Genomic DNA, 13,075 nt, shown 5'->3' with positions numbered 1-13,075 from the left:
GGCTAAAGATTGTGAGCATTTCCTCATGTACCTGTTAGCTACCTGAACGTCTTCTTTAGTGAAGTGCCTGTTCATATCCTTTGCCCATTTTTTAATTGGGTTATTTGTCCTTCTGTTTTTGCAGTATCATACAGATTTAGAGATCAGTCTCTGATCAGAAATGTCCAAGCTAAAAACTTTTTCCATTCTGGAGGTAATCTTTTTACTCTTTTGGTGAAGTCTTTGGATGAGTATAGGTGTTTGATTTTTAGGAGCTCCTAGTTATTTAATTTCTCTTCTGGTGTTTGTGTGTTGTTAGTAAAGCTTTGTATACTGTTTATGCCATATATTAGGGCTCCTAGCACAGTTCTACTCTGTCCTATAGGGTAGCTATGAGTCGGAATCGACTAGACGGCACTGGGTTTTTTGGGTTTTAGCATTGTCCCTATTTTTTCTTCCACGATCATTATCACTTTAGATTTTATATTTAGGTCTATGATCCATTTTGAGTTCATTTTTGTGCATGGTGTGAGGTATGGGTCTTGTTTCATTATTTTGCAGATGGATATCCAGTTAAGGCCAGCACCATTTGTTAAACAGACTGTCTTTTCCCCATTTAACTGATTTTGGGCCTTTGTCAAATATCAGCTACTCATATATGGATGGATTCTCAATTCTATCCCATTGGTCTATGTATCTGTTTTTGTACCAGTACCAGGCTGTTTTGACTACTGTGACAGTATAATATGTTCTAAAATCAGGTTGTGTGAGGCCTCCCACTGTGTTCTTCTTTTTCTGTAATGCTTTACTCATCTGGGGCCTCTTTCCCTTCCATATGAAGTTGGTGATTTGTTTCTCCATCTCATTAAAAAATGTCGTTGGAATTTGGATCAGAATTGCATTATATCTATAGGTCTCTTTTGGTAGAACAGACGTTTTTACAATGTTGAGTCTTCCTATCCATGAGCAAGGCGTGTTTTTCCACTTATGTAGGTCTCTTTTGGCTTCTTATAGTAATGTGTTGTAGTTTTCCTTGTATAGGCCTTTTACATCTCTAGTAAGATTTATTCCTAAGCATTTTATCTTCTTGGGGACTACTGTAAATGGTATCGATTTGGTGATTTCCTCTTTGATGTTGCTTTTGTTAATATAGAGGAATCCAACTGATTTTTGTATCTTTATTTTGTGTCCTGACACTCTGCTAACTCTTCTATTAGTTTCAGTAGTTTTCTCGAAGATTCTTTAGGGTTTTCTGTGTATAAGATCACGTCGTCTGCAAATAGAGAAACTTTTACTTCTTCCTTACAAATCTTTATCTAGCCTAATTGCTCTGGCTAGGACTTCCAGCACAATGTTAAATAAGAGTGGTGATAAAGGACATCCTTTTCTGGTTCCCATTCTCAAGGGGAATGCTTTCAGGCTCTCTCCGTTTAGGATGACGTTGGCTTTGTATAAATGCCCTTTATTATGTTGAGGGATTTTCCTTCTATTTCTATTTTGCTGAGAGTTTTTATTATAAATGGATGTTGGACTTTGTGAAATTCCTTTTCTGCATCAATTGATAAGATGATGTTCTTTTGTTTTATTTATATAATGGATTATATTGATTGTTTTTCTAATGTTGAACCATCTCTGCATACCTGGTATGAATCCCACTTGGTGGTGGTGAATTATTTTTTTGATATATTGTTGAATGCTATTGGCTAGAATTTTGTTGAGGATTTTTGCATCTAAGTTCATGAGGGATATAGGTCTGTAATTTTCTTTTCTTGTGGTGTCTTTACCTGGTTTTGGTATGAGGGCTATGCTGGCTTCATAGAATGAGTTTGGTAGTATTCCATCTGTTTCTATGCTCTGAAATACCTTTAGTAGTAGTGGTGTTAACTCTTCTCTGAAAGTTTGGCAGAGCTCTCCAGTGAAGAGCTCTAAAAAAAGCCAGGGCTTTTTTTGTAGTTGGGAGTTTTTAAATTACCTTTTCAATATCTTCTTTTGTTATGGGTTTATTTAGTTGTTCTACCTCTGTTTGTGTTAGTTAAGGTAGGTAGTGTGTTTCTAGAAATTCATCCATTTCTTCTAGGTTTTCAAATTTGTTGGAGTATAGTTTTTCACGGTAATCTGTTATGGTTCTTTTAATTCCAGTTGGGTCTGTTGTGATATCACTCCTATCATTTCTTATTGGGGTTATTTGCTTCCTCTCCTGTTTTTCTTTTGTCAGTTTGGCCAATGGTTTATCAATTTTGTTAATTTTTTCAAAGAACCAGCTTTTGGTCTCATTAACTCTTTCAATTGTTTTTCTGTTCTCTATTTCATTTAGTTCTGCTCTAATTTTTATGATTTGCTTTCTTCTGGTGCCTAAGGGTTTCTTTAGTTGCTCTCTTTCTTTTTGTTTAAGTTGTAGGGATAATTCTTTGATTTTATCCCTTTCTTCTTTTTGGATGTGTGCATTTATTGCTATAAATTGACCTCTGAGCGCTGTTTTAACTGTGTCCCAATGGTCCTGAGAGGAAGTGTTTTCTTTCTCGTTAGAGTCTATGAATTTCTTTATTCCATCCTTAATGTCTTCTATAGCCCAGTCACTTTTGAGCAGGGTATTGTTCAGTTTCCAAGTGTTTGATTTCTTTTCCCTGCTTTTTCTGTTATTGATTTCTGCTTTTATGGCCTTATGGTCAGAGAAGATGCTTTGTAATATTTTGAAGTTTTGGATTCTGTTAAGGCTTGCTTTATGACCTAATGTGTGGTCTATTCTAGAGAGTGTTCCATTGTGCTGGAAAAGAAAGTATACCTGGCTGCTGTTGGGTGGAGTGTTCTGTATATGATTATGAGGTGAAGTAGGTTGATTTTAGCATTTAGGTCTTCATGTTTTTATTGAGCTTCTTCTCTGGATGTTCTGTCCTTCACCAAAAGTGGTGTGTTGAAGTCTCCTACTATAATTGTGAAGCTGTCTATATCATTTTTCAATGCTGTTAGAGTTTGTTTTATGTATCTTGAAGCCCTGTCATTGGGTGCATAAATATTTAATATGGTTATATCCTCCATTGTCCCGTTAATCATTTTATAGCATCCTTGGAATCGACTCAACGGCACTGGGTGTTTTCCTTATCCTTTGTGGTGGACTTAACTTTAAAGTCTATTTTGTCTGAAATTAATATTGCCACTCCTGCTCTTTTTTGATTGTTGTTTGGTGTATTTATTTCCATCCTTTGAGTTGTAATTTGTGTCTCCAAATATAAGGTGTGTCTCTTGTAGGCAGCATATAGACGGATCATGTTTTTTTAATCTATTCTTCGGCTCTCTGTCTCTTATTGGTACATTTAGTTCATTTACATTCAGCTTAATTACAGATATGTATGAGTTTACTGCTGCCATTTTGATGTCTTTTTTTATGTGTTGTTGACAGTTTCTTTTTCCCACTTAATTTTTTGTGTTGAGTAGTTTACCTTTATGTATTGTCTTTTCCTCTTATTTGTTGTTGATTTTGTTTTTGCCGAGTCTGTATTTTTTTCTTGTATTTTATTTTGAGGAGTAGAATTGTTAGTCTCTTTTTGGATTACCTTAATATTCAGCCCTATTTTTCTAAGTTTAAACCTAATTTTTATTTCTTTATATTGCCTTGACTTCCTCTTCCTATGGAAGATCTATACTATGTTTCTTAGCCCCTCTTTATTGTTTTAATGTTGTCTTCTTTTACATAAAGATATCACCGTTTCCCTGTTTAGAGCTTTTTTTTTTTTTTTTATCTTGATTTATTTTTGTGATTTCTTTATCTGGGTTGACATCTATTTGCTCTGTCATGTGTTCTAGTCTTTGGTTGATATCTGATACTATTGCTTTTCTAACCAGAGAACTGCCTTTTGTATTTCTTGTAGTTTTGGTTTGGTTTTTACAAATTCCCTAAGCTTCTGTTTTTCTGGAAATGTCCTCATTTTGCTTTCATATTTTAGAGAGTTTTGCTGGTTTTATGATTTTTGGTTGACAGTTTTTTTCTTTCAATGCTTTATATAAGTCATCCCATTGCCTTCTTGCCTGCATGGTTTCTGTGAATAGTTCAAGCTTATTCTTATTGACTCTCCTTTGTAGGTGACTCTTCATTTATCCCTAGCTGCTCTTAAAATTCTCTCTTTATCTTTGGTTTTGGCAAGTTTGATTATAATATGTCTTGGTGACTTTCTTTTAAAATCTACCCTATGTGAAGTTAAATGAGCATCTTGGATAGATATCTTCTCATCTGTCATGACATCAGGAAGTTTTCTGCGAACAAATCTTCAACAATTCTATCTGTATTTTCTGTTATCCCTCCCTGTTCTGGTACTCCAATCACTCATAGGTTATTTCTCTTGATAGAGTCCCACATGATTCTTAGGGTTTCTTAATTTTTTTAAGTTCTTTTATCTGATTTTTCTTTGAAAATATTGGTGCCAAGCGTTTTATCTTCAATCTCAATAAGTCTGCCTTCCACTTGCTCCATTCTGCTCCTCTGATTTTCTATTGAGTTGTCTAACCTGTAATTTTATTGTTCATCTTCTGAATTTCTGATTGCTGTCTATGTATTCTTGCAGCCTATTAAATTTTTCATTATATTCTTGAATAACCTTTTTAATTTCTTCAACTGCTTTATCTGTGTGTTCCTTGGGTGCCTTTTGCCTGATCTCATTCCTGATGTCTTGAGGAGTTCTGTATATTAATCATTTGTATTCTGTATCTGGTAATTCCAGGACAACACTTTCATCTGGAAGATTCCTTGATTCTTTGTTTTGAGAGCTTGTTGAAACAATCATAGTCTGCTTCTTTATGTGATTTGATATTGACTGTTGTCTCCGAGCCGTCTATAAGTTATTGTATTAGTTTATTTTATGTTTGCTTACTGTATCCTAGCTTCTTGCTTTGTTTTGTTTTGATATTCCCAAATAGGCTGCTTGAGTGAACTAGCTTGATTATTCTTGCCTTTGAAGCTCCAGCTTCCTATCACCAGATGGCTAGAGCTGTTATCACGTATATGAGCTTATAAGTCCATTCAGTTTTCTTGTATGGATTCAGCCCAGATGTCCAGGTAGTTGGTCATCAAGTGTGTGGTACAGGCTTGTCCTATAGTCTTAGAGGGGCAGGGGTGATTGGTGTAGGTACAGGTATCTGATTGCAGCAGGGGGTCACACTCTGAACAAGGCAGGAGATTCAGAACCATCCCCTGAATGTCTGTGAGGAAAGCGTGTCCCTTTTCCCTAGAGCACAGAGGTGGGTGGGTTCTGCAGCCAGACCATGGGCACCCAATGTTTTTGGTTGTAAGGACTGAGAGGTACCACTTATCCTTGGACCTCTGTCATGGGTTGCTAGGTGATGTGTGTGGAGCCACCAGTCGTTAGGTCCCTGATGCGGGTAGGTGAGGACCCTGTTTAATAGGCAAAGTGGTGTCAAACATCAAACATCCACCTTTCCAGTGGAAACAATCGCAGTCTTCCAACAAGGGCCTATTCTCTTGAAATGGACTCACACAGGTCCATGCAGGGCTGAAAGGTATTCAAAGTCCACAGACCATTTGTGTCTGGAAAAGAGCCACTTTTATCCTAAGCTCCCAAGGCTAGTAGAGCTGGGCAGATTATCTTTTCCCCCAGTTGTTAATTTATTTCTTCTCCAAGTCTGGGAGAATGGCTCAGAGTGTGCAGCAAGGCCCATCTCAGGCCCAGGGAAATCAACATGTACTGAAACAGACTTGTGGGCTGGAGGCACGGTAAAATAAATGCAAATACTTTGCTTTTGCCGAGAGTGCCATTCTACTCTGGTTCCAGAGGTATGAGTAGGCTGTGTGGCTTGCTGTCTCTCCCTGAGGAAACCGTGTCTGGAATGCTACCGCTAGCTCCATCACAGTCACTCCAGGGATGGTGCCTGAGGGTTCCCGATGATTCAGGTTCAGCAACTCCTCGCTGCTTCTGAACCGTCTCTCCCTCCCCTTGCTGCTTAGTCTGTTTTCTAGTTTTGCCTGTGATGTTCAAGACTCTGAGCTTGTCATATATATAATTGTTTCACTTGTTTTTTCAGGTCTTTGTTGTAAGAGGGATCACCAGAAGCATCTGACTACTCTGCCATCTTGGCCACGCCTTAATTTCTGCATTCTTTTGGCGCACCTTTCTTTGGAATGGGCCCAAATATGAATCTCTTCCAGTCAGTTGGCCAGGTAGCTGTCTTCAAAATTTCTTGGCATAGACTTGTGAGTGCTTCCAGGGTTCCATCTGTTTACTGAAACATCTTAATTGGTATTCCATCAATTCTTGGAGCCTTTTTTTTTATATATATATATACTTTTTATTTAGTCCAGTTGTGCTGACTTTGCGTGTTGTCTTTCCCTACACCTAGAATAGTTCTTATCTACTATCTAATTAGTGAAAAACTATCTCCCTCCCTTCCTCCCACCTCTTTCTTATAACCACCAAAGAACATTTTCTTCTTTGTTTAAACTATTTCTCGAGTTCTTATAATAGTGGTCATATACAATATTTGTCCTTTTGCAACCGACTAATTCCACTCAGCATAATGCCTTCCAGATTCCTCCGGGCTATGAAATGATTCACGGTTTCATCATTGTTCTTTATCGTTGCATAGTATTTCATTGTGTGAATATACCATAATTTATCCATTCTTGGAGCCTTGTTTATCAACAAAGCCTTTAGTGCAGTTGAACTTCTTCCTTCAATACCATCTGTTCTTCATCATATGCTACTTCCTGAAATAACTGAATGTTGACCAATTCTTTTTGGTACAGTGATTCCGTGTATTCCTTCCATCTTCTTTTATGCTTCCTGTGTCTTTCAGTATTTTGCCCAGAGAATCTTCCAATATTGCAACTTGAGACTTGAATTTTTTCTTCAGTTCTTTCAGCTTGAGAAATGCTGAGCATGTTCTTCACTTTTGGTTTCCTAACTCCTGGTCTTTGCACATTTCATTATAATACTTTGCCTTCTCAAGTGGCCCTTTGAAATTATCTGTTCAGCTCTTTTACTTCATCATTCTTCCATTTGCTTTAACTACTCTAAGTTCAAGAGCAAGTTTCAGAGTCTCTTCTTATATCCATTTTTCATCTTTTCTTTCTTTCCTGTCTTTTTAATGATCTTTTGCTTTCTTCACGTATGATGTCCTTGATGTCATCCCATAACTCCTGTAGTCTTTGGTCATTTGTGTTCAATGTGTCAAATCTTTTCTTGAGATGGTCTCTAAATTCAAGTGGAATGTACTCAAGGTTGTATTTTGGGTCTCGTGGACTTGTTTTAATTTTTTTCAGTTTCAACTTTAAGTTGTCTATGAACAGTTGATAGTCTGTTCTGCAGTCAGCCCCTGGCCTTTTTTGACTGATGATATTGAGCTTCTCCAAAACCTGTTTCAGCAGGTATAGTTGATTTGATTCCTATGTATTCCATCTGGTGAGGTCTATGTGTGTAGTTATTATGTTGTAGAATAAAATGTATTTGCATGGAATAAGTCTTTGTTCTTGCAAAATTCTATCACGTGATCTCCAGCATCATTTCTGTCACCAAGGCAGTGACCATTCCTTATTCTTTGTTTCCAACTCTCTCCTTCTAACCATCAATAATTTTTTTTTTCTTTATTGCATGTTTGATCAATTTCAGACTGCCAGAAGTTTGTCAAAATCTTCAATGTCTTCATATTTGGCGTTAGTGTTTGGAGTATAAATTTGAATAATAGTCATATTAATTGGTCTTCCTTGTAGGTGTGTGGATATTACCCTCTCACTGACAGTGTTGTACTTCAAGATAGGTCTTGTAATTTTCTTTTTGATAATTAATACAGTGCCATTCCTCTTCAATTTGTCGTTCTCAGTTAGTAGGCCGTATGACTGTGGAATTCAAAATGGCCAATAACAGTTCATTTCAGCTTACTAATACCTAGGATATTGATCTTTATGTGTTCCATTTCATTTTTGACAACTTCCAATTTTCTTAAATTCATACTTTGTACATAACATGCCACTTTCGAATTATTGATGGATGTTTACAGCTGTTACTTCTCCTTTTGAGTTGTGCCACATCAGCAAATGAAGGTCCCTAAAGCTTTATTCCATCCGTGTCATTAAGGCCAACTCTACTTTGCAGAGGCAGTTCTTCCCCAGTCATCTTTTGAGTACCTTCCAACCTCAGGGACTCTTCTTCCGACACTATATCAGACCGTGTTCCACTGTTTATTCATAAGGTTTTCACTGGCCAATTTTTTTTTTTTTTTTTTTTTTTAGAAGTGGATTGTCAGGTCCAGCTCTGATTAAACCTGTCTACAATGGGTGACCCTGCTGGTATCTAAAATAGTGGTGGCATAGCTTCCAGCATCACAACAACACACAAGCCACCACAGTATGACAAACTAACAGACACGTGGTGGTAGCCATCCTAGTGGGAGTAAAAGGTTATCTCTCTGTGGTTTTGATTTGCAACTCTCTGATGTCTAATGACATTGAGCATCTTTTCATGTGTTTGGTGGCCATTTGAGAAAATTCTTTTTTTTAAATCTATTTTGTTTCATTGACTAGAAAATTTGACCTTTAGAGACTCATTCCTTTGAATCGTAAAATCTTTTTTGTCTACCAGAATACATCAGTTAAAATGTAAGTACTTTTGGGAAAAATAATGCCCAAAATATAATCTGGAGAAGTTGGTTTATTAGCTCCTTATAAGAGAGAAACATGGTCTGGAAGTGGAATGCAGGTGTGGGAGAAGGGAAGGATAGACATAGTGAAGGGAGAGGGAGAAGTGTTCCAAAGGGGCATTTCTGAGCATTGTCCTTTGTGAAGATCAAAAAGGTGTATTTTCACTGTTCTGACTCTTATTACAGCGTGTCCTCTGGCCAATCTGGTTTGTGTAGTTTCTATGAGACTCAGAGGAGCCACAGAGAATCTCAGAGCGTGAGAAGAAAATAATGAATGCAATCAGGAGTGATCATTCCTAGGAGAGACTGAGAGGAGGAACCAAATATCCTATACATATGTGAAGGATTGTTCTGGACAGAAGGTAGTGAAGCATTTCCAATTGGGACCATGGATCAAGGGCTTGGGTCAGACATAATGGAGAACCTTCCTATTCCTGAGGATGTGAGCATCAGAATGAAAGCTGCAGGAGACAAAGCTCCTTCTCTTCTGGGACATAGTCAGAAGATCAGGCACAGCTCTGCCATATGGGGGAGATGGACTTGATGGCCCATGGCCCTTTCTAACTCATCAGATTCTGAGCCCTGCCACTGCTGCTTCAAACTGTTCAGGAAGAGGGGGGAGTGCTTCTGTGGAGATATCAACACCCAGATATCAGTGGGGCATCACTAGGGGGGTGGTAACAATAGCCCCTTCTTCACAGGACTGTAGTGAGGGGAGGATGAGGTGAGACCTAGAACACACCTAGCACCCAGTAATAGTCAGCATCATCACCATTAGGCTTGGACATTCTCACAGTATTCTCAGTATGGACTCATCTCTGGACTCTACATCCCATGCTCAGGCCTTTCTATCTCCAACCCCTGCCTTGGGATTATAACAATTATGTGCTCTTCAAGGGCCCCCTAAGAGGCAAGACAAGTATTGGGCACCCTGTTCTCATCAGTCCCTTCCTCTCTTCAGCATCACTTCTCTATGGTTCTTCTGGAGGCCCAGCCTGGCCCTCCCACCCCAGCTGGTGTTGCTGTCAGTCTGCAAGTGGCTTTGGTCTGAACCCACTCTGCACTGCACAGCACAAGCACACCCTAGTCCAGCTCCAAGTCCTGCTTCTCCCTTGGTGACAGGTAAGACTAAGAGGAACATAGCGGCAGGATGGCCTGTTGATGGAGGTGGTTGTAGTAGCTCTCCCTCCCTGCACCCTAGGGAGTACTAGATCTTCCTTCCTTGTTCTCCAAGAAGAGGGGATGGAGAAAGAGGCAGATCACCACCACCACAACAGCCCTTCCCACTTCATTTTCTTTGCCATTCAGGCAAAGAAAATAAATTAATAAATAAGTAAGTAAATGAATGAATAAATAAATTAAAAAAAAAAAAAAAAGACTAGCTTTCCGGCCAATTGCAATTTAGCTACCCTGCAATTAAGCAAATCCACAAACCCTTAACACATATTTACATTTCATTAGCAGAAGGCAAATGTAACAATGACATTAAAATTAAGAGATTAGACACAATTATCTTGTTGGCTGCAGTTGGGGGAAGTTGTCAAGAGCTGGTTTAGTCATTAGTTTGCACAGAAGTTCAGCAGCAATCTGATTGTGTGCTGCTATTTTTTACCCCCTCCTTCTCTTGCTTAACAGAAAAATTAATTTGAGGTTTTCATTTCTCCATGGTGTAGCAGCCTTTGAGAGTTGATAAGGCCTAGCCCTGTGATGCCTGGGAAGGACTCACCTCCTCTCAGGACTCCAAGATGTCGGGACCGCAGCCCCAGTCTGGGGTGACTGGGGTGAACTGGCAATTAAGATGGCTGGATAATGTTCAGCTATCGTGTTCCCACAGACCCCTCTGTATCCCCAGGAAGCTCTCTCTCAGCCCAGCACACCTTTCCCAGGCAGGCCACCTTCACAGCCAGTGCCAAGAGACCAGAGTTCAAGGGGTGCTATGTTTCAGGAGCACAACCTCCCCCACCTCTAGATCCTGGTACAGGCAACCGGTACAGCCGCAGCTCTCAAGGATGGCACAGGGTAGGCCTTTTGTGGAGATATGTTGGGTAGTGAATGAAAATCTTCTTGATATAGTCCTTTGCTGTAGGCAAGAGTATTCGTCTGGCCCCAACTTGTGCCCAGGCAGGTGTCTTGGACTCCCAGGGTGGGCGCAGGGCACTAACCCACTGCAGTGAGAGGCTTAACTGGCGATGCCAGAAACTCTTGCCTTGCCCCTCCTCTAGATCCTTCCGGGGACTCTGCTGGCCCCCTTCTGGAAACTCTGCTGGCTTCCTCTCTTCCCTGATTCTTCCCCTGATCTCCAGGCCACTGGGGAATCCTCACTTGCACTTGGCCCTTGAGATGCTGTCTGGCTCAAGCAGAGAGGGGTTTCACTGTGCTGCTGACCATGCTTTGTCTCTCAGCTCCACTCCACTGTGTCTGTTCAGCCTGGTACTCAGTAGTTGGGCTGTCCAACAGATGGCTCTAGTGGGACCTGGAGAGATGACTGCTGAGGCTTCTCCCTCCTAGAACGCCTCCTCTGAAAACCCCCAGCAATCCAGTTGGTCCCTCCAACAGTGCTCCAGTGTGTTTGGAGCAGTGGGAAAACCTTAGATTTGGAGTCAGGAGACCTGGATTCTATATTATAACCAAACCACCCCCCCGCCCCCCCCCCCAAAAAACAAAAAACCTGTTGCCTTTGAGGTGATTCTGACTCACAGTGGCCCTATAGGACAGAGTAGAGCTGCCTTATAGGGTTTCCAAGGACTGCCTAGGTGGATTCGAACTACTGACCTTTTGGTTAGCAGCCAGACTCTTAACCACTCACTATGCCACAACAGCAGGCAGTTAAATCTCAGCGATCTTCAGTTTTCATAGCTGTAAAATGGCACTAATGATACACGATCCTTCTCTGCTTTGGGCTAATAACTACATGTGTGTTGTTTTAGATGGAGACAGGCTTCTAAGTTGCTGAGCTATGGATTTTCCTAAGTATCCTCCAATTGCTGGCCCAAAGGATCCATATAGAGAACTCCACACATACTCCACTTTATTTAATGTTTGTGTTGAATCAGAGCTTCCAAGAACTCATATTTCAGATACAACTGGAAATGATTTATATTAAGATATTAGTCAACAACACACAAAAATTAACATTTTCTTAGTGACTGTTACAGGAACTGCAAACGCTCCTTCCCTACCTCAACACACTAACGCCATTTTCTCTCTGTTGTGGCAGCTCCACAGCTCATCTCTCCAATCTTAAACATTTATTCAATCACCTGGCCAATATTTATTGAGCACTCACTGTTTTACTGGCATCAGGAAAGGCAGTGCTAAACTGGTACCACAGTCCCTGGATTTGAAGACCAGCCAGTGGCAGACACAGAGAATTACAATACAATGTGAAGAGTGTTGAGATTGGGGTAGATCCAGAATACTACTTCCAGGAGCACAAAAGGCAGAACTCTGACCCCCTCTGATGGGTCAGGGAGGGATCCAAGAAGAAAAGACAGTCTACGTTAAGACCTGCTCACTCCCCACCGTCCAGGAGCCTGTAGGCCATGTTCTGGCCATCTTGCCTATGGCCGTGGACAGCTCCTTCCCCATCCAGCTGACGGTGGGAGTGGGTACTGAGGTCCACAGGCATTCTTGGGCCTTCATAACACAAAGGCAAACACACGGAACAGGAAACTGACCTTATGCTGTGGATTGAAAGAAGTCACCATACCAGGAAAGTTCTCGTTGTTATCCTGCCCCATTGCTTTTTCTTTCATTTACTATAGGCACAGGGTCCCACATCAAAAAATGCACGCACTTAGGTGCACTTATTGCAGGTACTAGTCTAACTACTTTACATATAATAGCTCTTTAATTCTCCAAATAACCCTAAGAGAAAGTGTCTTAATCAGAGTTCTTTAGAGAAACAGAATCAGTGAGGCTCCACTCAAAGGCAAAGGGTAGAGAGAGAGAGAAAGAGAGAGAGAAATTTACTTCAAAGCATTGTCTCATGCAATTGTGGGGGCTGGCAAGTCCAAAATCCAGAGGTACAGCTGCAGGCTGGATACCTCTGCAGGCTTGCATCCCAACATCAGTAGGTCAGGCATAGGTTAGGCAATGAGAAGAGTGCAGAGGACAGAGACAGAGAGAGCTGCCAAAACATCTGTTTATAGTCTGGGAACAGACCACATCCTAAAGAAATTCCCTTTTCAACTAATCAATTGATCACTTTAGGCTACATTATGGAAAGTGCTTATATTTCGTTACATCAGATTATATTATGGAACAGCAACTAGCCTAGTATTTGGCCAAACCACTGGGATCCATAGGCTAGCCAAGTGGACACATAATAGTAACCACGACGGTGTTGTAGAGAAAAACGAATGCTATTTCAAGTTAAAAAAGAGAGGTTTATTAAGGTTTTAAAACAGTTGCAATTGGGGAACTACATAGCCCATTGAAAATGGAACCACGTAGT

The sequence above is a fragment of the Loxodonta africana genome, chromosome 15, assembly GCF_030014295.1.
Source record: "Loxodonta africana isolate mLoxAfr1 chromosome 15, mLoxAfr1.hap2, whole genome shotgun sequence".
In the NCBI taxonomy this organism is placed as follows: domain Eukaryota; kingdom Metazoa; phylum Chordata; class Mammalia; order Proboscidea; family Elephantidae; genus Loxodonta; species Loxodonta africana.
The sequence above is the reverse complement of the archived record's forward strand: the minus strand, read 5'-3'. Positions refer to the sequence as shown.